Source organism: Meleagris gallopavo, chromosome 2, assembly GCF_000146605.3.
Source record: "Meleagris gallopavo isolate NT-WF06-2002-E0010 breed Aviagen turkey brand Nicholas breeding stock chromosome 2, Turkey_5.1, whole genome shotgun sequence".
Lineage (NCBI taxonomy): Eukaryota > Metazoa > Chordata > Aves > Galliformes > Phasianidae > Meleagris > Meleagris gallopavo.
The window spans coordinates 105160848-105184725 of record NC_015012.2 but is presented as its reverse complement, the minus strand read 5'-3'; the positions used below and the strand labels follow the sequence as shown (position 1 = coordinate 105184725).

Sequence of the window (23878 nt, the reverse complement as noted above, 5' to 3'; positions counted from 1 at the left end):
TTTCATACTGTCTTGTATGTGCTGATTGTCCTTCAGAAAAACCCAAGTGCTCTTTCTTGTTTTGAAAAGAGTGCATGCTTTAAAGCTGGACAAAATCCATCCCGGCAGAATATCTCTAGAAGTGGAATTTGGCAATAGTCCTGTTTCTATTCTCTAGCTGATGGGTGGCTGTCAGGCTGCATGAATAAATTTGGTGTCTGGAGGAAGTAATGGTGTGTATAATCCTAGTGCTTTAAGAGCAGCACTTGACACTTTCTCATTTCTTTATAGAGCTTGATCTGCATACAAAATGTGTGGTGGATGTGGATGCAAACAAGGTTATTCTTCATCCTGTAAACACCAACCTTTCAAAAGGAGATGCCAGGTAAGATTTTTGAATGAGGAAGGTCAGGTTTTGTAAATTAAATGAGGCAAACAACTGAAGCTTTGATAGAGGGCTTTCAGTTTAAATAAATGACATATATATATTCCTTCTGCTGTGTACTTACCATCATCTGTAAAGTAAGGCTGACTTTACTATAGTGGCAAGATGCTTTGATAACCAAGAACTTGCTGCATTTTAAAGACAAACGTTTGCCTCCTGCTATAAACAATGTGATAGCAATTAATTGGTCTGTGAACTGTTTCATTTGTTTTCAAATGCTACTATGGGACTAAAGATATTTAAATCTGCAAAATAATTTGAGCAGGGCACAGTTTTGTCAGTTTGGAATGAAATAAACCTGGATGGTTATTTTCTCATAGTGGGCTTGTATTCAGTGTGTGGGAAGGGGATTAGAAATGTGATGGAGAGGTGTAGTTCTAAGATGGTCTTGCCAGTGAGACACTGTATGCATCACAATACTTGGAGAGGTGGCTAAGGGCAGGAACTAGTTTGTGTAGGAACTGGCATCAATTTGTTAAACTACTGTGAGAAGTCCTGTAATGTTTGTTAGGGTTAAGGTTGGGACCGATTAATTTATTGCTCGTTTGCAAGGGGAGGAAATGTGAAGAATGTATGTGTGAAACAAAGTAACAGGGGTCCAGGAAAAGGCAGAACCCATTACTGGGCTTGTACAATCAATCGTGGTCTGTTTTCTGGGAGGGAAAATAGGGGGGATGTGGTGTTAAGGGCGACAGAAGTGAGAGAAATTCAGTTAAACACACAAAAGAGCTTTGTTTAAATGCAACATATCATAGTAAAGCTATAAAGCCAGTGATCAGTGAAAGCATTCTTTCCTGGTTCCTGCTAATTTAAACTTTATAAACCTCAAGTTGTAATACATGGAAAAGCAAACTATCAAGTGCAACAGATGCTTTACTGACAGCAGCCAAAAGACTTACTATAGGCAGTGGGATTGGAGCTTTAAGAAGATACTTAAAAATGGCTGTGTGGGTGGAGTGTTTTTGTTTGTATTAATATCCGCCTCCTCCGGAGACACGTGCTTTGTTCAGCTGACAAATACCTGAGTTGATGTGAGCCTTTCAAACTGCACAAAGTGACAGGTAAATGAGATTCTCAAAAGCCAACTTAGTGGTATGAAGAATGCTATTCAGAGCTTCTCTTAAAGCACGATGACCGAACAAATGCTGCATAGTTCATTGTTACAGATATGTTATAAAATGTTCATAGTGTAGTCAGGAGAGAATACGTCATGCAAATCATGCCTCCTGGCAAGGGAGGAATCGTTTGGCAATGGCGTTGGCTTCCCAGACAAGATGGTGAGTCCTGTGTGAGAAACTGGCGTGCCAGGCTGAAGAATGGCTCATTTGCATTTTCACAAATACCCATTGCTAATCTAAGCAGCAAGCACAGTAAATTTATATGGGGTGATTAATAAAAGAGAGAAAAGTGGAGGCCCATTAAGTGCGTGGAAGATTTGCCTACAAACATTGTGACAGCAAATCTCAGAAGCATAACTGGAGTAGTGAGGATGTAGAACAGTCTTACCCAGAATGTGATACCCTTAAGATGGGCACCCACTAAACCGTCTTTGTGCAGCTCCACCAGAGAAATCTTAAATATCAGATCAAGGAAAATGTTTGTTTTATTTGTTTTTGGCTTAAGAAAAGTAGTTTTGTAAATAAACTCTGTAGAGATGTGCAAAGCAAGCAGGATACATTTGAAAACCTTAGCAGCTTAGCTTAATTTCTCATTAAGATGCCAAGGTCACTTCAGGAACTGTGGATAAAATTTTAGAGGTAGAAATCTGTGCTGTCCCATCCTTGCTTACGTATGACTCAGCTGTGCTCTGGCTGGGAGCTAAGTTTGTAAAAACAGCCTGTGACTTTTGGAAACATGCATGTTTTCCCATTTCCATCCTTTCTGGTAGAAACCAAGTTTGAGAGATGGGTAGGTGTGTAAATAGTGAGCTTAGGAAGCAAAATAGGGCCACAGTTGTGTCTGTCTCCCCAGAGTGCTTCTTGCAGGCTAAAGAATTCTTTATAATGTGTCTGTCCATCTGCAAAAGATGTCAGAGAAGTCTTTTCCCTATCTGTTGTGTATTTTGACGATACCTAACTTGAGATGTGTGAGATCTGACTTTTGGACACAGCAAATGGTGTTGATGCAATTGCCACTGGAACCATTTCAGGTCTTGAGAAAAAGAATCTGGCTTCTTTGAATTTTCCATTAAAAATTAAGGAATTATTTGAAAATCCAGGTGACAGCTGGTCAGCCTCACTTTCTTCTGTGTCTACAAACCGAATATAATATTTGCACATTTCTCTGGGGACTTGAAGCAAATGCATGTAAAACACTTGGTCACAGAAAAGGAAGTCTGTTTTTGTACAACTTCATAAATCTCGTGTCCTGTTGGTTTTCTTTAACCAAGAAATGACCTTTCTTGAGACAGAGAAGTGAATCCATTTCTTTTATAGAGTGATCCTTATTAGTGCTGCACTGGTTTCAGTAATCTGATCTTGTACAAAGGATCAGTTTTGGAATTGGATGACCTCCAGGCTTTGTTCCTAGCCTTGGAATATTGAGTTTGTGTTGGTTGAGTGGTGGTTTCTTGTATTGAAATGATCAACCTTTTTTGAGTTGCTTTTCTAACTTAATTTGCTGCATAGCCTGGAGTTTTGTCACAAGTTTCCCCAAATGACCTCTTTAAATCAAAATCTCCTCTTCCAAGGATATATGAACCTCCAGGGAGTCGTAGAAATGAGCAGCACCATCAGCATGACTTGACCACTTCTTTTTTTTGCCTTGTGCAGTTGTCCGTTCTCTCTGTTGCAAATGTCAGGGTTAAAGTTCATCAACACAGGATTTACTGTGCACTGCAAAGATTGCTCAGAATATTATTACTTAGTGGCTAGAGCTTGAAAGAGAGTGTGAACTCAATCAGATTGAAAAGAAAAGGTAAGTCTTACAACAACAATTGAAATGCCTGTAAGAATCCTTTTGAAAAACATTTCTTTAGGTTCTTCAATTTAACTTTCTTTTAATTATTTACTATCCATTTGCTTGTGCTGTGATCATTACCTTTCCCAAAAAAGACCTATTAAAAAGACTTTAAAAAAAAAAAAAGTTATTTTGTGGAATGAGAAAAAGGACTTTATTATATACTGCAAGTGTAGCTGTAATTGGTGTATAATTGATAAATGGTCTGAAATTGATTGTCTGCCATGTGCCTGTGCATGAGCTGTGCTATCTGTAAAACAAAGCATTAATCTTCCCAACAAACCATCTTTGAGCCTTTTTATTAAGTGAATATGCTATAAAAAAAGATTAAAGTAGTGCTGACTTCTGTGTACTCTTGTCTTAATTTGTGGTTTGCAGATACTTTACTTTTTATTGTAGATGCTTTACTTCTACACAACAGAACAATTCCAGAATTGAGGCAGCATTTGGATTGAAATAAACAGTTCAGCATGTTAAATCTTTCAGTAGGTCAGCTTTGGAAGAGTTTTTTTTCCCTTTTAAAGCTGAAGAGCCCTTTAAGCCTTTTGAAGAAGTGAAGATTAGGACAAAGTGAAACAATTCTGTCGAAGACTTAGGAGCTGAAAAATGGGAACTGGAATACAAGAATCAGGGAATCTCAAAGACCAAGTGCCATCAGTTCACTCATTTTGAAGCATCAAATATGCACTTGGATGAATGGCTGTAAATGTATGCAACCTCTACATTAAAAAAATAAATAATAGAAAGATTGCAAGGGCTTACCAGTTGTCAAACACTACTGCTGTGGTCCTGCTGTGGAAATTAAAATACATCTGTTGAGCCAAGCTTTGCATTGTAATCTAACTGGAAAGTTTATAAAATCCCTACATGCAATGCTAAGTAATGACTACAACGCGTAGAGCTTTTGCCAAGCTCAGAAAGTCTATTTAGAACAAGATCTTATCAAAGTGTGCTTTCACCTATTCTTTGCTCAGCTGCTGGAAGGCAGAAGATGGCATTTGCAAGTCCCTGTGCTGCAGTCAGCCTGGTGTGATCACCCTGCCTTACTGCTGGGCAGCAATGAGTGTTCCAGGAGGCAGGACGAGCTCCTGCCAGCTTTGCCTGAGCACTTACACAACTCCTGGGCCATGGGCCCAGCTTTCATCCGGCAGTGATGTGCTGTGTGGCTGCATCTTACCAGATTTGATGTGTGGAGAGTTTCTGATCGTGTGCTCTCTCGGTAACTATGGGAAATGCTAATCTTAATGTAGCTAGTTATGTGGGAAATGCCTGGGTAGTGGCGTGGTGAAGTTTGCACATGGAATCCTTAAGGTTGAAAAAGAGCTCTTAAGTTCATCAAGTCCAACCATCAACCCTGCCCCTGTGCCCACTAATCCATGGTCCTCGGTGCCACATCTTTGTGTTTCTGGAACACCTCCAGGGACGGTGACCCCACCACCTCCCTGGGCAGCTGTGCCACTGCAGCACCACTCTTTCTGAGAAGCTCTTCCTAATACCCAGCCTGAACCACCTCTGGCATATACATAGTTCTTATCCAAACATTTAAAAATGAGCAGCGTGTTGGCTGGAGAAACCAGTAGCCAGTAAAAAATACTTGCATTATTCGTTTAGATTTTCTTTGTGAAGAAGCGTATGTGTCACTTGCACAGCTCACTCAAGTGTTTGATATATGTGGAATGGAAGGCAAGAACTGCAATTAAAAGAAGGTTTAGCAAAAGTTGAAAATACAGTGATCCTTTTTGTCTAGGCTGTAGAATTTCATTGTTTGGTGCAATAATTATTTCTCTTTGTAACCTCTGGAACAGCAGGGAGATATTCAAGGTGCCCAGGGAGGAAATGTTGGCATGATTATATGTGTGTTCATGTATTTATTTATAAATACAGCCTGGAAATGCTGAGTGCTAGAAGGAATGGGAACACTTTGGCTTTTAAAAATAATCTGTGGTAACAGGAGTGCATAGGGATGCACGCTTCGGTTGTTCTGCCTTTGGAAAGGATGTGCATAATCAGTAAATGAGGAAGACGTATGAGTGCAGTGCTATACACAGAGTGAATCTGCAAAACTCCTTACCCATACAAAAGCAGTGAGAGGCAATTATTGGTATGCATCAGTGGAAAAATGCACACATTTCTGAAAACACACCAGAACTGTGCCTGATGGTAGGTTGGAACCACTTGAAGAGCTGCCTCATCTTAGGCAGTGTTTTATGTGAGGGTCCCCAGCTGTTCACACACTGTACTTAGAAGGATCAGCTGTTGGATGTAACCAGAAATTGAATATTGAGCTTGGTGGAGCATTTGCACGATGCCGTGTGATTGCTGTTTGACAGCAAGGCAATTTAAATGAAGAAACATGATTGCATTTGAAGATGGGTGACGGCTAATTGCGCTGCGTGCTCCTTGGCCTCTCTGCATCATTCCTGGCATTGTGTTAATTCCTGCTGTGTTAAACTGCTTGGGATTGGAATAAATCAGCTTGGGATGTGAGTGCATGGAGGCTACATTAGTGGCAGTGTTACCCCTTTAAGCTAAGGAAGAGTTGCTCTCCATGCAGCTACAGGCTTGTGTTAATATCTAAATATTCTTCTTCATCACGGGGGGTTGGACTAGGTGACCTTTAAAGATCCTTTTATGATTCTATGATAATAGAGACTGAAATTTTGGGGTTAGATGTTAGTTCAGCTTTGTCTCACAGAGAACAGATCTCTGCGATGTTTCATAACACAGAAATGTTCCAGGAAGTCGTGGGGGAGGGAGGGAGCGTGTTTGTATTCCCCAGACTGATAGCTGACATCCAGAAGAAAGGGAAGCCTGCCTTTCCCAACACCCATAGTGTGGTTTGTGAGTGCATGACAGCTTGGAGGAAATGCATGTTTGCAAAAGCAGTGCTGATATTTTCCTATGTTGCTGACTCTGTGCATCTGTGGATGCAACTTTTGCTTCATGCATGGCGTTATTCTTTAAAATGATGATTTTTTTGTGGTAATCCACCTCAAGTCAGTGTTGCTGCAGGTTATTGAAAAGAATTGGTGAGTGGGGCCTTAAATTGTTGAAAGAATTCAGGTAAAACCATTACTTTTTCAGTGCATTATCAGTTTATTGTGCAGGATGTCATATAAAACTAGATTACAGAGCACATTCCTCTTCATGTAGTTTAAAGCTGAACTACATTCAGCTGCCATCTATACTGAACTGCAAAATGCAAGGTAGAAACCATCCACAAATTCTCAATGTGAACAGAAATGTTAAGCTCTATTAACTATTCTTCTAGCATGCGTGTGTCTCAGTGTGCTTAAAAAAGAACTTGATCCTGGTTTATATTGTTTAAGGAAATTAAACAGTGAGACTTTGTTTACAACAGTGAGTTGTTTTAAAGGCAGTTCCTTGCCCTCCAGTTGGATCATGCTTACTTATTTCTACTTTATGGCCAATATAGCCATAGCAAATTGGTATTATCTATTGTTTATAAACTCTGTGCTCATGCTGTAAGTGAAAGCTGCTTTTAACCTGAGCTGCGTCCTCTTGAGGGAAGAATTAGGCAACCACAGCACTGCTAGCAATTATCCATTAGATTGATCTTAGATTGCTTATATGAGAGAAGCTTTATCCAGTTGTTGCAGATCTAACAATTTTGTTGCAGAGCTAGCAAAATTGTTAACAACCAGCTACACTGAAGACTTAAGATAACAGCTGAAGAATTAATTTGAATCCCGTGCCGTGTGACACTGAAGTGTAGCCTTCACCTTCTGTTTCTTGGCTTCCCAATTTCTGGCTCTTTTTCTTAGAACTTAATAGATCTGTAAAGTACCTGTAGCCCTAATTCTCCGCTAAACTGAAAGACCATGTAGTCAAACAGCAAGTTCTGGAGTTGCCTTAGCAGTGTTGACGTGCCTGCAGACAGTGTTTGGAAGTGGATGCTGATAGTTGCTAAGCAGCTTGTCCTTCACACAAACTTCTCTGGAGTTGGCAAAGGCTTCTGACTGTGAGTTATCCAAGGAGCAGACTTCTGCTGCAAATAGAAACCAATTAGCAGGTCCTTCCCATTGCAACTTTCTACCAGCAGTAAGGGCCAGTTCCTTGAGTTAAAAATAAATAAACAAATAAACTTGGCATATTGTGGCATATAGAAACTACTAGAATTATTGTGTTAGATATTTTGATGGAATGGAGATTTAAAAAGAAAAAAGCAATTTTGAGAGAACTGCATATAGGTTTACTTTTAAAGCCAGACTATATCTGAAGCTTAGACTATCACGCCATCAGAACTTCAAGGAGACTGTGAGGTGTTGTTTTCTTGACTTGTTCAATCCATAAGTTAAAGCAGACACATCTTTTATCTTTGAGAAGTGCTATTGGAGTCGGTCTCCTTCAGAACTTCAGTTTCAGTGCAACTAGAAATTGAATCATGGAGCTATTCAGGTTGGAAAGGACCTCTTAAGATCACCCAGTCCAACCCCAGCCCACCCCACCATGCCCACTGCCCACATCCCTCAGTGCCACATCCCCACGGTTCTGGAACACCTCCAGGTGACCCCACCACCTCCCTGGGCAGCTGTGCCACTGCATTGCCACTCCTGAGTACAGCTTTTTTCTTAACAGCCTGTCTGAAATTTGACACAGTGCTTTCCAGTTTATCCCAATAATTGTTCTGGGTTGTTTTTTGTTTTGTTTTGTTTTCTTTTTGGTTTGCTGCAGTGCAAGTTTTTCTCTCTGATGAAATTTAATTTAGAAGTACGTAACATTTGATTTAGCTGTAATAATTTAGAATGGTAGAAATGGAGTGAAAACTGCCTGAATGTATGAAAATGAAAAAGTGACACTAACAAACTGTGTTCTGATAGCACAAGCAGAACAAAACAGAGAATAGGTAATGAAAGCTGAGCTCTAAGTTTGAAATACTTATTTCTTATGTTGATCTGATAACTGAACACAAGACTTAAAGGTGCTAAAATATATTTCCTGTTTAAAACAAATAGATTCAAGAAAGATAGGAGCATGGCCCAGTGGCTGTAAACTGCGCTGTGAACAAGGGTAGGAGAGCAAACCCAAGGCCTGCCCTCAGAGCTGTGAATGAGTGTTGTGCCTGTGAGCACTTCTGTGGAATGATTCCATCTTAATTCTCAGCTCTTCATGAGGTAAGACTATAAAATGGGCTTAGTGGTCAGAATCATGCCCCTGCAGGCTGTGGGACTGTTTCAGTGGCTAGAGCTGCTGGGTTCTGTGGAAGCTTGCGGTTCAGCAAGGCTTTGACAACTGCACAGGTAGGCAGTATCATATATACTTTCTGCCCAGAGAGGCTGTGGGTGCCCCGTCCATCCCTGGAGGTGTTCAAGGCCAGGTTGGATGGGGCCCTGGGCAGCCTGGGCTGCTATGAAATGTGGAGGTTGGTGGCCCTGCGTGTGGTGAGGAGGTTGGAGCTTCATGATCCTTCCAACCCTGGCCATTCTGTGATTTCCCCAACTCCTTAAGTTTTTGAAAATAGAATATAAAAACCACCGGGCTTTGTTTTTTAAACTATTTATTGTCTTGTTACGGGAAGCAAACAAAAGGAGAGACCTTGTACCTTTTACTGTGTTATTGCTATGAACCTAAAGGACTTTGATCAAGTATTTGGAGTCGTTTGCATCAGTTTGAGGTTACTTCTTATTATTCCCTTTGTTGTCAGGGTGGCAATTTTAGAATTGGAAATTCAAAAGATGACACAGTTGACAGTCAGTTACCTTTAAAGCACTTAGCCTGGCTCTGTCAACATCTTACAACACTGTAAAACTGGAATTAATGCTATTGAATTCAGAGAGGATAATTCCTCTTTATCTTCATTTTTAAGTTTTTACAGTAAGAGAAGGGAAAGCTGCAGTTACCTTAGCACCTCGAGATTTGCTTTACTTTTTAATACTCTTTTACCTATTTAAATTTCAGAAGGTAAAGACAGTTTTCTCACCTCCTCCTGTGAGGAGAAATCAACAATCAACGTCTCGTAGGTATTGTTTTTGTTTTCTATGAGCTAGGCCTGCAGGAATGCAGCACCTGCTGCTGGTGCATGGGCAGCACCCTTCCCTCTGGGTTGGAACTGCTGTTCTTCTTGGAAACGCTACAGCGGTATGGCTTTTGTGGCTTCCTCCTAGAGGCACTCCAAATGTTTGTTGTTGTTGCATTTTTATTTATTTAAGAGATACTCAACTATCCTCCTCTGGTTCTAATTTACCTTAAAATAACTTGTCCATTCTTTTGGTCATTTGGGGCAGGAGAAAGCTGGCTTGTCTTGTGCTGTTATGGTATGAGTTCAGCATTCAGTGCAGCCGTCACTCAGCATTGACCAGACATCAGTGTGCTATTAACCCCACCTGGGCTGAAGACAGGACATGAGGAGGTACAGGGTTAACTCAAGTTATGGCAAGTAATTGTATGCATTTTGATACATTGGCTAAACACACTCTCTGAAGAGATAAAAATATGCAGCCTTGTGTTCTGTTCTGGTAAAGGAATTTGAGAACAGGTTTCATGATTGCCAAATAATTATCATTTTTTTTGTATGTTTGAGACTCCATTTTCAGACAGCATAAATACATGACCTTCAAACTGTCAAATGGAACGTATAGAATTGCAATCAGGTATTCAACTCAAAAATCTGATCGTGTCTCTCTACTGGACTTTTATAAGCCGTGTCATAGCAGTGAGAAATATCCCTCTCTCCATAGTCTGGACTTATTCATGTCACCACTTTTTGACAGTACATACATTTGTGAACAACTTTTCTCAAGAATGAGTAGAATTTCATCAAAAATCTCTGGTGAACACTGTGAGAACTCGATAGGAATTGCAACCACTGCAGTTGAACCATATATACTATATTACATATATTATATATTTTTTGAGGACTGCTCTGAAGGTAATTATGTCCTATTTTGTGATGTTGGCCTATGACATCAGAGGCTGATGTTGGTAGTATGGCTGTAGAGGTTGAGCCATCCCACCAGTAGCTCATCATGTTTTGTTGCTGTGTGACAGATGGCAGCAGAGGAGCATTCAGACAGAATGGCATCTGACATGGAAGTGCAAAGACGTGTCACTGGATTCCTCCATGCAGAAAAAAATGGCCCCCACTGACATTCGTCGATGCCTTCTGAGCTTTGATGGAGACCAAACTATGGGTGTGAGCACAGTGGGGCAGTGGGTGGTGTATTTCAGTGGTGGTGACAGTGATAGTGGGTCACTTCCACTGGTTCAGGTTTTTATGAGCACAGCATGCGTCTTGTTCATTGCTGAAGAAAATGCAGAGCTAATGGTGATGATTATGTTAAAAAATTGTGTTTTGTAGCTGAGAATTTGCTCTGTCAAACAATGTTATCAGTTGTATCAGTTGTAGGAAGGAGTGACCTACGCGTATGTGGCCAACACAATTCCTCCTCACTCTGTGGCCAAGGCAAAGCAAAAGGTTGAACACCCATGGAATATGTGATATCAAATAATATAATTTCAGTCAATGCGTTTAACTCTGACAGCTTTGATAAGCATATGCCATGTTACAAAAATGCACAGCATAATTGTCCAATGAGCATTCCGTTGAGGAGAGAAGCAATCAGGTTAAGTAGTGATGTCTTTAGCTAAATGAATGCAGAGGAAAAGGGCTGACACTTTTGTATGTCTGGGGAGAAAAGAAATGGGCTTTTGGTAAGGGCAGTGGCTGCTGGGGGGATTTGGGGTTTGTCTCAGCTCTGCTATACACTTCTCACCATAGAGTTGTTTCTGTTTTGTTGTTTGGTTTTTTTTCTTTTTCCATTTGCAGCCCCTTGAATCCAGTATTTTATTTTATTTTTTTACTGATATCTAATGTAAGAAGTTTTAAATTAGGTCACATAGCACAGTTGGGCCAGAACTTGGGGCCTCTGTATTGTTGGAGTGACAAAAGGAAACCCTACAGTAGGGAAGTTCCACTTACTTTCATTTTTAGCCTTTTGCAAAGCATAATACATTTTATTTCTTTCTCCCCAGGGTTCATAAACTTGTGCCACCATTTTGTTCTGTTCTTCAGTAGAAGTAGCTCTACTGTGCTGATCAGATTAGTGAAATGAAGAAACAGGATATCCACCCAGCTTTTATCTGAATAGCCCTTCAGGAATGAGCAGTTTCACCTTTGATCTTTGTTTTTTAAGAGTTAGTTAAATGTATTTATAATATGAATTTTATTTATACTTGCTAAAAATGTACTTTAAAAATCAACAACTTTAATGTGAATAACTGATTAAAAAGTGATGTATCGGCTGTCTTATTCTCCTGCCCGGTCCTTTCCTGATATGAAGGCTTTCTGCTCTTCTGCATTCTTTGGCATTTCTCCAGCAAGGCTCCATCTGATAGCTCACACAGTTCTGGTTTCTTTGTCAAGATTCAGTGAGAGATGACTTTGCAGGCTTTGCAACCGTGCTACCACAGGAAGGAAGATTATATATAGTGTGCAGAGCAGAAAGATGAAACACTTTGTAGGTGTGGAAGGAAAAAAAAAAAAAAAAAGTAAGCATAAGCAAATTTTGTGGCAGAGAGAAATAGGGATGGTTCTGGGAGGAAGCAGTTATCTGGTTGATTTGCTAATCTACTGAAACCACTTTGATGCCAGCTGAGACTTAAAAGCATCCCTACCGCCTCCAAACTATACAGCCCACAAGAGCGAGTAACTCATGCACTAATTTCATGCTACAGCCTTACATCCTTGCTTTGCCCCTGCAAAGTTATTGCATACAGTACTAAAATACCTTCTTTGCTGCTGCTAAGAGTTTAATCTAATGGCAGAAACAGCACTTTGCAGCGTGCCCAATGATGGGGTAGCAATCATAGCTACAGTAGCATGAGCGATCCAAGGTAAGTGCGTTTCTGCATGCTGAATCATTGTGCAGCACTGTGTCATTGTTTTGGGAGTAGACCCAGTCTCTGGTGATGACAAACAGCCTTGTGCTTGTGTAGTGAGGCATACCTGTGAAGACAGGATCAGTAAGGTAAAAGTGCAAGAACTTCATGGGTTAGATAATAAGGAAAGCAGAAGAAGAAACTCATTCACTGCTTCCCGTTGGCATGCAGATGTTCTGCCACTGCCAGGAAAGCAGGGTTCATCCTGTCATAGTTCTTTGGGAAGACAAATGCCATCACTCCCAACATCCCCTCCCCTCATTCCAGATTTCATTGTTAAGTACAATATTATATGGTACAAAATAGCCCTTTGATCAGCTGTCCTGGCAGTATCCCCTCCCAGCTCCTTGTACACCTCCAGGTTCCTTGCTGGTCAGCCAGCATGAGTAGAAGTCCTTTGCTCTGCGTGATCCCTGCTGAGGAACAACTAAAACATTGTTGTGTTATCAACATTCTTCTCATCAGAAATCTAAATGCATCATCTCACGAGCCCCTAGGAAGAAATTTTAACTCTATTATAGCCAAAACCATGTAATCATAGGACATCTCAAGTTGGAAGAAACCCATAAGGATCTTCACATCCATCTCCTGACTCTATGCAGGACTGCATAAAAATCAGACTATATCTCTGAAACTGTTGTCCAGGCACTTCTTGAACTCTGGCAAGCTTGGTGCCGTGACCTTTCCCTGAGGAACCTATTTCTGCCATTAGGTTAAACATGACAGCTCTTGAAATAAAATATATTGTATGCTTTGTGATCAGTCATTTCCTCATACCTTTACTTTCCTTCTCTGTTCTTCTAGTTCCTGTTGAGATTTCTAGGGTGGTGCTCTCCCAGGTAAGGTCATGCCACCAACTCCCTTCCAGAAGATGAAGGTTACTGCTTGCAATTGGTTGAGAGTGGCAGAGACCGTTGAAGTCTCCTGTTCCAACTGCCTTACTGAGACAGGGTCTCCTAGAGCTGGCTGCCAGGGCCATGTCCAATTGGCTTTTGAAGCTCTCGAGGGTAATTTGTATTGCTCTGTATGTAAAAAACAATAAAAAAACCCACCAGCATAATTTGTTTGTGTACTTTTGAGTGAGCTTATTCAGAGTGGTAGACTTTGGAAAATGCCTGTCTTACTGAGATGCGGTAACTGAACCGACAGTGCTCTATTTAAATACATGCTGTCACTGTATAATTGTATCTGCAGTTATGTGGAAACTGAGACAGGTTCATTTTCATGGCTGTAGTGATGTCAGCAGGTAATTGTAACATAATTTGCAAGAGGTTATTATAAAGATGGAGGTCTTAACCTTTTGATAAACTATATTTAGTAGAACATCCATCCAAAGTAAGTCATAATTTTGAAATGTTGACATTGTTGTGTTTTGTTTTTAATTTAAAACTTAGTTGATGCATTCAACTGGAATGGGACCTGAAGAAACTCCAAGCTGAATGCTTTTCCCTTATGTTTGTTTCTTGTATCATAGCTGTGACTGCATTGACTCCCACACAGACAAGCTTTGAAGGAAGGCAAAGGTTTCAGCCTCCCTCAGCAATGGAGATAGGACATCCTTTGGTATTTCAGTTGTGTACCTTATGACCAATTTCTTGTGTGGGAAAGATCCAGCATTTCAGTGTTCTGCTAACTCAGCTGAGGAAGCATCATGAAACATTCTGGTTTTTAAGTACAGAATTGTAGAACTTCAGCCTCTAGCAAAATTTACCACATGCTCCTGATTATAATGGAATCTTTTTTTGCAGTAATTTGGATCTCCATGTTCTGCGTAGTCAGGTAGGTCAGTCCAGAATTCCAAACCTGTCCATCTCCAAAACAGTGGTAAATGGAAGGGAGACTTGAAAATACAAGCCCAATTTAATCATGGATATTTAAATACTTCATATTTTCTCCTTGAGTTTTGAACATTAGCTGCTGCCTGCATCTTTGAACATCGGCAGTATGGCAGGTGTTAGTAAAGCTTCTTTTAGGTCCTAGGTAAGTAACAAATGCATCACCCACTCTGTTAAAGGCTGGAACAGGTTCCTATATGAACAGAGGTGTTAGGATTTTACACTTCTTACTGTACCACAGTGTTTATTGCAAGTGCTGCATCTTAAAACTAAAAGAGCAGCCTGCCCCATAGCAGGTGCTGCTCACAATATCCAGAGACAAAGATGCTGAGTTATTGTACTCAAGCCTGGAAAAGAGAAGCTAGAGTTTGAGTGTGTTGTCAGACACAGCAGGTTAGATCTGGGCCTTATGAATTTCAGCAGATTTTGAAGGCTTCATTGGCACTACTAAGTTTCAAAATTGTTGCCAAGTTGCACAGAAGTCATTAATCCTTGTTGGGTTTTTTTTTTGGTCAGGATTATGCTTAGAAGGAGATTTGTTCTTTGGGGAGATGTATTGAGGAAACCCATCCTTGCAGAAAAATGAAGTTAATTTTTACCACAAAAGAAACTAACTTGACAACTTAGTTTGTCCTGATACCTCCAGGCTAACAGGAAACTAATTACAGCATAACAGCCTCTTGCTGTCCTCCCTGTATGTATACAGTAGTTTAGAAATAAATCCATTGAAATTAATAAAGTGGCTGTAACTTAAACTTCTTTGCTGTTTTACAAATGGTTTTGATTTAGATTATGACTGAAGGTTTTGAGCACGTTTTTAATCAGTGCATTTGCAGAGGAATATAATGAAATATAATGAATTTGTATTTGGACTCAAAATAATCTATTTATACAAACTGGGAAAGGACCAGAAATGATACACTGAAGCAGCTGCCAAATATACTTTAATTGTGATTTAAAGCATACCATTCAAAGACCTAAAATTTGTTTTGAAATTCAGATTCCTTTGAATGCTGCTTTAAAAGGAGACCTCTGTTTAATTCTTTGAATTCCCAACTGCTGTAGCCTGTTCTTATGTGATTCTCTTGCCACTGATGCTTGCAGGGAATCATTTCATTGCTAAATCAAGTGAATATATTCAAATTATAGCTTCTCCTTTGCTTCACAGCTTTTTTCTCATTCTGTATGCTAAACATAGCAAGAATCATAGCAGTGCTGCACACAAATGCTGGAGAAGGAGGATTTTCTCCCTGTTTGAGGTGTTTGATGGGAAGAGACCCCAAAATATCCTCAGAACCTCACCTTAAATTGACTGTGTTCTTTTGCCATGGTGTTGTCATTGTCTGAGATGCTCTCAACGTAAAGCAAACCTGCCAGAATTACTTGTTACTGTGTGTTCTGTACAGACAGAGGGCTTGTAGTCATCACTGAGGATGAAACAGTACCCATTTTTAAATGCATTCTGCATGTGCAATGCAGAGCCTGATTCAGACGTGCCTCTTCCTTTTCCTCTGCCCAGTCATCGAGTTTCCTTTCACCTGGGTGCCTTGTTGTACAAACATGAGAAAGCAAACTGTTGGCTTCATCAGTGGAAGAGGTATTTCTTTTTGCTGTTGGTACATAAATCCAAGTTATTCATCCTTCTGAAGGCATGGGAACTGGTGGAAGGGCCACTAGGCATTGCTCGTTGTTTTAATACCACTTCTGTTTTGTACCACTGATGTCATATGTGCAGAACGTATTTTCAGTAGGCTTAAGGCAGTGGTGGAGCAGGTACATGTGGGATGAACCTCCACCAAACCTGGAGGTGTTCCAAAACCATGGGGATGTGGCACTGAGGGGCACAATGGGCATGGTGGGGTGGGCTGGGGTTGAATTTGGGGATCTTGGAGGTCTTTTCCAACCTTGATTGACTCTATGATTCTATTCTGTGCAGAATGGTTGTTTCCCGAATGATTTATAACCTTCTAGTTTTGTTTTATTTTGTTTTAAAAGTACTTAGTCCAGTAGTGTGTACTGCATAACAAAAATAAATGCTTGGATTGTTTTTCCCTACCAGGCAAAAGGAAGGAATGGCTGGAAAAGGAGCAAATTCTTTTAAATCGTTTTCTTATGATTGCTCTTACCAAAGGAAAGGTAAAGCTTATGGAAGGTAAAAGCGAAAGAGGAGCACTGACTTCACGTTATTGCCCATTTTTTTGGACACTTTTGTTCCTTCAGGAACAAATCTCAGCAGAATAAATCACTCAAGGATAATATGTCATTTCTTGATCTGTGAAAAAGCAGAAAAATAACTGCTTTTAATTTCCTCCCTTAAAAAGAAGATAAAGTACTGTGTATTGGTCTAGATTCAAATATCCCAGATATTTTGCAGGATATGTTCTGCACTGCTGCATCACTATGTCTGCAGTTATCTTTCCCTGTAAGTGCTGTGGGGAGCACAGTTCTCATTTCTGCTGAAGCAGTATTCTTGTCTGGAAGATGAGTTTTCTGTGAGAGAAGCTAAGTTTGCTGTATTTATGGCTTACAGTCTGTTGCTGAATGCTGTATGGTAGTTGTAATACTCTGATGTATGAGGCTGGTTAGGAGGATTGTACATATTGTCCAAATTTTTAGATATTAAATGGTCTCCTAAGCTCTTCAGAATGGTACTGGGGAGAATGCCTGCTGTGGGAAGGAAGGACTGGGAAGAATGCCTTAAGTGAGGTTTTGTCTCTCCCAGCATCTCAGCAATGACTATTCCTGTGATTCCTGTGAATGACTGTTCATGAGAGTGAATAGTGATAGGATAAGGGGGAATGGTTTTAAACTGAGACAGGGAGGATATGAGACAGGTTGGATATGAGGAGGAAGTTTTTCACCCAGAGGGTGGTGAGGCACTGGACCAGGTTGCCCAAGGAGGCTGTGGATGCCCCATCCCTGGAGGCATTCAAGGCCAGGCTGGATGTGGCTCTGGGCAGCCTGGTCTGCTGGTTGGTGACCTGCACATAGCAGGGGGTTGGAACTGGATGAGCATTGTGGGCCTTTTCAACCCAGGCCATGCTATGATTCCTGAGATGTGCTGCATCCTTCCTATTGGTAAGGTCCATTGCTGTGGAGGATGTGTGTGTACGTGTGCTATATCATAGAATCATTTGGGGGCCTTTAAAGTCCATCTGTCCCACTCCCTGCACTGAACAGGAACACCCACAGCTCCATCAGTGCTCAGAGCCCATCCAGCCTGACCTTGGCTGTCTGCAGGGACAGAACATCCACTTCATCTCCGGGCATCCTTTGCCAGTGTATCACATTGTGTGTCCAGCAGATGTGATGAGTATAAGCTTCTGCTACCTGTGCTTGTACCTCTCAAGCACATGTCCCTACTCTTCTGAGCCAACTCATTCACTTTTTATCAGTTACTGAGTCTGTATAGCACCTTTCCACCACTGAACTTCCAAACAGGTGCTACCTATTTAAGTAACAGAAGGCCAACCTCGACCTTTAGCACTACCCAGGAATTATACAACAGCATCTTCTGTCATCTTGGGTGGCTCTCCCTTTTTGGGGGACAGTTTCTCTGCCTGATGCATATGCCTAGCGTGGCTAAGGATGCTACTGTTTCTGTAGTTGGAGTTTCTTCACCAGTAACTCAGAATATTTCGTGGAATCAGCAGAGGGAAGCGAGTACGTGACATCCCTGCCTGCTGGCTGCCTTTTCTCTCTGGAGCTACTACATAGCTGTAAGTCTTGGCATTGTATTTTACCCCCCTGGAAAGTTTGTTTTACCATTTAACAGTTGGAACAATGCAGGCACGGAGAACTTCAAAGGGACTTTGCTTCAACAGCAGTGAGATCCAGGCAGAGCAGGTTCCTTCCTGTAAACACTTGCTTTTCGTGGCTCAGATTCCTTCTTTTTCAAAGTGCCTTTATTTGGAAGCACCTCTTAATGCCATGTTCAGGAGTTTGAAGGTATGTATGATTCTCCTGGGCTGTGCTTCGCTTGTGGAGAAACCAAATTCATCTTTTCATATGCTGAGAAAGTGTGATAGGCTGAATTGTTTTTCTGTTTGTTTGCTTTATAACTTCTTATTACTAGTTATTAAATATAGGCCTTGCACACAGAACCAACACAAGTTATATGCTTATCTCATGAATCACTGCTTTATCTACTTTGCTTTATCGGGATTTGAATCAGTAGTGAGTGAGGAGCTCATCCAGGTACAAACTTCATTGTTGCTCATCTCAGGCTGCTTACTGCAGTGGAAGGAGGTGGTGGGTGCTGTGAGCACCTGATGGAGCCATAGGTGTCTGTGTTCATTGCAGGGGAGTTGGGCTACACGACCTTTAAGGGTCCTTTTCACGTCAAACAATTCCGATTCTATGACTCTGTGATTCTAAGATCGACTGCTGATAACTGCCGTGGTCCAGCAGCAAAGTGATGCTGCCATGACACAGCTCCCTTGGACTGTGAATCTCACAGAGTAAATAGGGGCATTTGAGCTCTTCGAAACAACAAGGATATGTTCTAGCAGGTTAAGAGATACCATTTCATTATTTTTTCTCTGTCCTGCCTTATTTGCTGATCTGCCAATCTGCTACTCAGGATTGTTGATACCATAGAGGTTTGGCTGAGAATGCTTCCTGCTCTCATTTGGGGTTTCTTTTTTAATTGGAGCAATGTTGGTGCTGTTTTCTTGCTACAGAGGATTTAAGTTAGGTGTTAGGAGGAAATTCTTGACTCTGAGAGCAATGATGCCCTGGCACTGCTGCCTGGAGCTGTGGGTGCCCCAATTCTGGAGGTGCCCAAGGCAGTGGATGGGTGCTGGGCAGCCTGAGCTGGTGGGGGCACCCAGCCCATGGCAGGGGGTGGGAATGGATGGGCTTTAAGGTCCCTTCCAACCCAAGTCACTCTGTGCTTCTATGAAATACTAAATAGGAGTGATGCATACCTTTTCTAATAGTGGGTACAAACTATTGGAGCCTTTTCACAGGGAGCTCTGATGGCCAAGCACAGGCTGGGGGAGTGATGATGCAGCTGGTGTTAAATGGTCAGCTTAATCTGCCTTGCTTTAGTGTCTGTCTAACATTAACATCTCTGAATATGGCAAGGATATGATGGATAACAATTTTACAGTGCTGTGCATGGTTGTGGTACAGATACAGAAGGTAAATGTTGCATTGAACTGACTCAGTTTTAGTGCTCCTTAATGTCAGTTTGGCTGGAAGGAGGGCTTGCTCTGGTGTAAGTCAGTGCAGAGTTACAGGTCCTAAGAAATAAAGCCTCCCTACTCTTGCCTTCCTTCTAAAGCTCTTAATGCAAAACAAAATGACTTGTGTTGTGAAAGCCTCTGCCTGAGATTGGCATGACAGGCAATAAACCATGCAGCAGGGAGGGAAATAAAGGAGGCCTCTGAGCTCTGTCTGCTGCCAACAAATGCAGCCTTGGATGAGTTACCATTCCCCTTTATCAAATCCGGACAGTGGTGAACAATGCTGGAGCCTTCAAGAGACTCAATGCTTTTCTGTTATTTCAAAATGAAAAAAAGAGAAGCATCCCATTCAAATCATACCATTGTGAGTCAGCTGTGTGGTTTTTGATAAAACAGGTACCTGAGCTGATGCTGCTGAACCAGGTGACAGATGCACCCACAAACCCAAGCGCTGCCTGATCTGAGCTTTGTAAAACCCTGATATAGAGCTTAGCACTTAAGCTTACAGACCATTCCCATTGGAAAAAAATAACTTGGTGAGGATGGGAAGAGATCTGATTTTTTGCTGTTGGGTTTGCTCAGTGATTTTGGGCAAAGTGAATTGTCTGATTTCTGAAGGGAGCACTGGACTTGCCACAAGCTTGGCGTTGCAGAAGAGCTTCAGAGTTTTAAAAAGTTACGGTATCAGAATCCTACTTGAAAGGATGTATTTGTGCTTGTATGGTGGCTAAAAATCATAGTAGGTATTCCTCAAGTTTGTAGAGTGTGTGTCTTACAAAGAAGCTGTGGGGAATTGCAGCGTTGGCAGCCTTTCAAGCAATCTCTCACAATACAGCTTTATGCCTGTAACATATTTTCTCTTCCTTTCTTTTTGCAAGTCATGTTTTAACCAGATTTCTTTCCCTTTTAACTCTGGAAGGCAAATGTGATGTTTAAAACACAGTGTTGTACTTGGAGAGGCTGTATTTTCCTCTCATTCTGTGGAACAATAAATGGAAACTTACATGTTTGGTATTGCACAGTCCAACTCTTCCTCTGGGAGCCTTCAGTCGTCCAATTGCCGATGGGAAAATCAAAGTTCAAGGCAAAAAATAAAGGTATAAAGAGGGAGAGAGAGGCAAGGGAAAGTTTCTTCAGGTTCTTGCTTTTACCAACCAGCCAAATATCAGCAGTGGGGTTGGAAGCTCTCCTGTGTGAGCCAAGTATCTGTCTGAATTCTTTCTGTGCAGACTTCTGAATGCTTCAAAGCCTTTCTGCTTTTAGTATCGTGCTTACACCTGGCACTGTGTGGCACTGGACGCTGATATCAACCAAGAAAGTGAACCTGCATATCTTCATGCTGCTCCAGCCTTGCATAAATGTTCATTTATGGCTTGAATGCTGTGGACCTTTTGATTTATATTTGTAACATTTAGGTAAGGCTCTTTACACTTCTTTTAACCAGCACGATAGCAGCAGTGCATTTCTGTCTTCCATTCTCTCCCACACTGCGATAACCTGAGTGGGTGCAGGTTGGTGGCAAAGACACAAACCCTCTTCTTGTCCTATACGTGATCTGGCAGCGACAGCTCATGTTGGTAACCCAAATCCTGTGTACAAGGAAACAGGACAGCAAACTCCACTTTGCAGTGCTGTTAAGTGAAGCGTGAGAAGCTGCTGCTATCAATGGTTAATTGCACAAAAGAAATGGGGTGTGATGACTTGACGGTGATGCTCTTCTTTAAATTTCCCTTCACTGTCGTTGTGCTTAAACCAAACCCCTTAAATGGCTGCATGAGTAAATCCTTGTGGGAGCTGGTTATGAAACTGGCACAGGTTGCCCAGAAAGTGGAGGTTCCCCATCCCTGCAGACAGACAAGGTCAGGCTGGATGGGCTCTGAGCACTGATGGAGCTGTGGGTGTCCCTGCTCAGTGCAGGGAGTGGGACAGATGGCCTTTAAAGGCTCCTTCCAACTCAAACTATTGTAAGAAACCATGGATTACAGACTCTGAGAGCAGGGACACTTCTAATGTGGTGATAAGGGTTACCTGTGGAAGGGAATATTACTGTAGCGTCCTGTTTTTGTAGCAGCAAATGACAAAATTCAACATCTTTTCTGTGTTTGTGGTTATGCTTGGGCAAACTCATTCAATCAGCTGCATGAGTGAACATTTAAGGATTTTGTAAGCCAGAGTCACCAAATTATGGTAATTAGACGTCTTGTCTGTTTTGCTATGCTGGCTGCAGAGCAGTAATGAGGTTAAAGGAATACTGTCAAGTTGATTATGGAACAAAAGTGACTCACCTAAAAGCTGCCATCGTTCTCCTCTGTATATTTAAATATGTGGATTTTAGTATGTCCTTTCTGCATATGTTTAGTTTCATGTCTCTTAGAGGCAGACAGGATGGCCAGAATGGCAGAAATGTGTGGCCTGGTATGGAAGCCATATGAAGAAGTCATGTAGAAGAAACATAGAATATCCCAAATTGGAAAGGACCCAACAAGGATCACTGAGTCCGACTCCTTGCTCCACACAGGACCACCCAAAAATCAAATCCTGTGTCTGACAGCATTTTCCAAGAGCTTCTTGAGTTCATTCCTTTCTTAAATGCTGTCAAATAACTTGGCAGTTTGCTTGCTATTCAGTCTATGTTTTAAAGTGACCTTGATCCTATTCTGTTCTATTCCTTTATAACAGTGTTTGATCTAGAAAATAAAGTGTTTCTGAGGTTTGCTTCTCACTGATTTTGCCACGCAGGTCATTGCCTTTTCTTTGTGCTTTGCTGACTGCATGCAGGAGAGAAGCACAGCTCTCCCAAGGCTGTATTTTTCTGTAAAGAAAAAGAATCGTGTTTACATAGCTGAGAATTCGATGCCTTAACGCCTCATAGTTGAAGGTGCTTCTGAGAAAAGAAATGCTGGTTAAGTAACCCCCAAATTGGGAGTGATAGGTTATCTGTTAAAATCAAGCAGTAGCTAAGGACAGCAAGGCAATATGCTGCAGTCTGATTTTACTGGGACTTACTCAGCTGGAACGTGTGATCTTGATATGAATTTCCCTTTGCTCCTCTTTCCTCTTATATACTTTGTCATCTGTTATATTTAGTTCCTGTGATGTCCACTGGCTTTTATCTGAACGTCTGATACTAATTTCACATGTGCTGAGTGGTTTTCATCAAAGCAAGCTACTAGGTGCTTTCCCTTTGCAAAAAAAATGCTGGAATGAGAGTCTTCTCTTAACCACTGCTTTCAGGGCCATGTTTTGGGGGAAACAACTGCTAAGAAATCATTTCTTTTGCAATACAGGCTTTATCTTAGGGCAGCAGACCTTGGGTAATCTCCCCACGCTTCCTTTCCTGCAGGCAGGAGGAGGGAGAGAGAAGCGCATCCAAACGAGTTGTTTTCAACCTGTGTTGTTAGGACTGATGGTGAGAAGTGGGCATAAGTATCATGCACAGGTAATGAAGGGTGTGCAGAAGAAGGAAAGTCAATTGGAAACCATTTGTAGGTGATGTAGTGGGAGTGGTGGTGATGGATTGAAGGTTGGATTGGATGATGTTAGTGGTCTTTTACAACCTTAATGATGCTATGATTCTGTATAATGGCTAAGTAATGTTTCTTGTTTCTCACTGTAGCTCCAGCCATTGCCACCACAGTTTGCAGTATGCTCTTGCCAGCAAGAGTGAGGAAGCAGATGAGATAAACAACGTGGTATATCCCAAAAATAATTTTGGCAGGCCTTATGACTGTTGGGTTTGGATTTTTATATTTTTATTTTTTCCTCTCTTCCCTCTCTACGTTCAGTTTGGAAGTAATAACTACATGCCTTCTAATTATTATTATTTTGTAAGGAAGCATCATGCAACTGGCCAGCTATATCTGCATTGCTTGGGGGGAACGCTCTAAGTGGAAATGAAGTCTGCAAATGAAGACTGTTGCATTTAGCTGATGTACATGGTCTAACTGTAAAGATCTGCAGCTGCTGGCTTGTTGTTTTTCTCTGCTTGCACTATGTGGCATGCAATCTTGAAGGTTATTTCCTTCCTTCACTGGGAGGGATGTAATATTTTTGGTTACAAACTGTTTGTTTCTTACTGCAAAACATTTTATCCAGTAATGATACAAATTGAAAGGGGGACAGCTGACTCTCAAATTCCATGCTATGCTCCCAGCCAGTTTGATGGGGTTTTCCAGTGTAAGTGGGAAGCTGCTTTGTGAGTTCACGTGGGTGATCCAGTAGCCATGGAGTCCAGCAGTGACATTTTCAGAAGCATGTACGTGATTAATGCTTCTTGTTTTGTCATTTCATATGAAGTGTTGTGGGTTAAGCATTAGCTGAATTGTGCAGTTTCAAGCTAAGAGAAAACTTGATGTATGGCTTCTAGCTACTCAAACTGGTCTGGTGCCTCCTTGATTTAGAGAAACAAAGTGTGTGTGTCTAAGGGAGTTCTTTCAAAATGAACAGAAGTAGATCCTCTTTATCCATTGAAATTCCAATGTCTGCCTATTCCTCAACGTAGATCATAGAGTCACAGAATGGCTTAGATTGAAATGGACCTTAAAGCCCATCTAGTTCCAGGTCCTCCCATGGGC

At 41.3% G+C, this 23878-nt stretch overlaps 1 protein-coding gene across 1 annotated transcript in view; it reads left to right on the top strand.

Annotated features, from left to right (window-relative positions):
* The first annotated feature begins 270 nt into the window (after window positions 1–270).
* The window catches only part of KIF13B (kinesin family member 13B), a 111822-nt gene continuing 88214 nt past the window's right edge, over window positions 271–23878 (top strand). Inside the window, exon 1 of the mRNA XM_031552650.1 lies at window positions 271–364. The gene's annotated coding sequence lies outside the window, so the exon portion shown is untranslated. The remainder of the gene's footprint in view (window positions 365–23878) is intronic.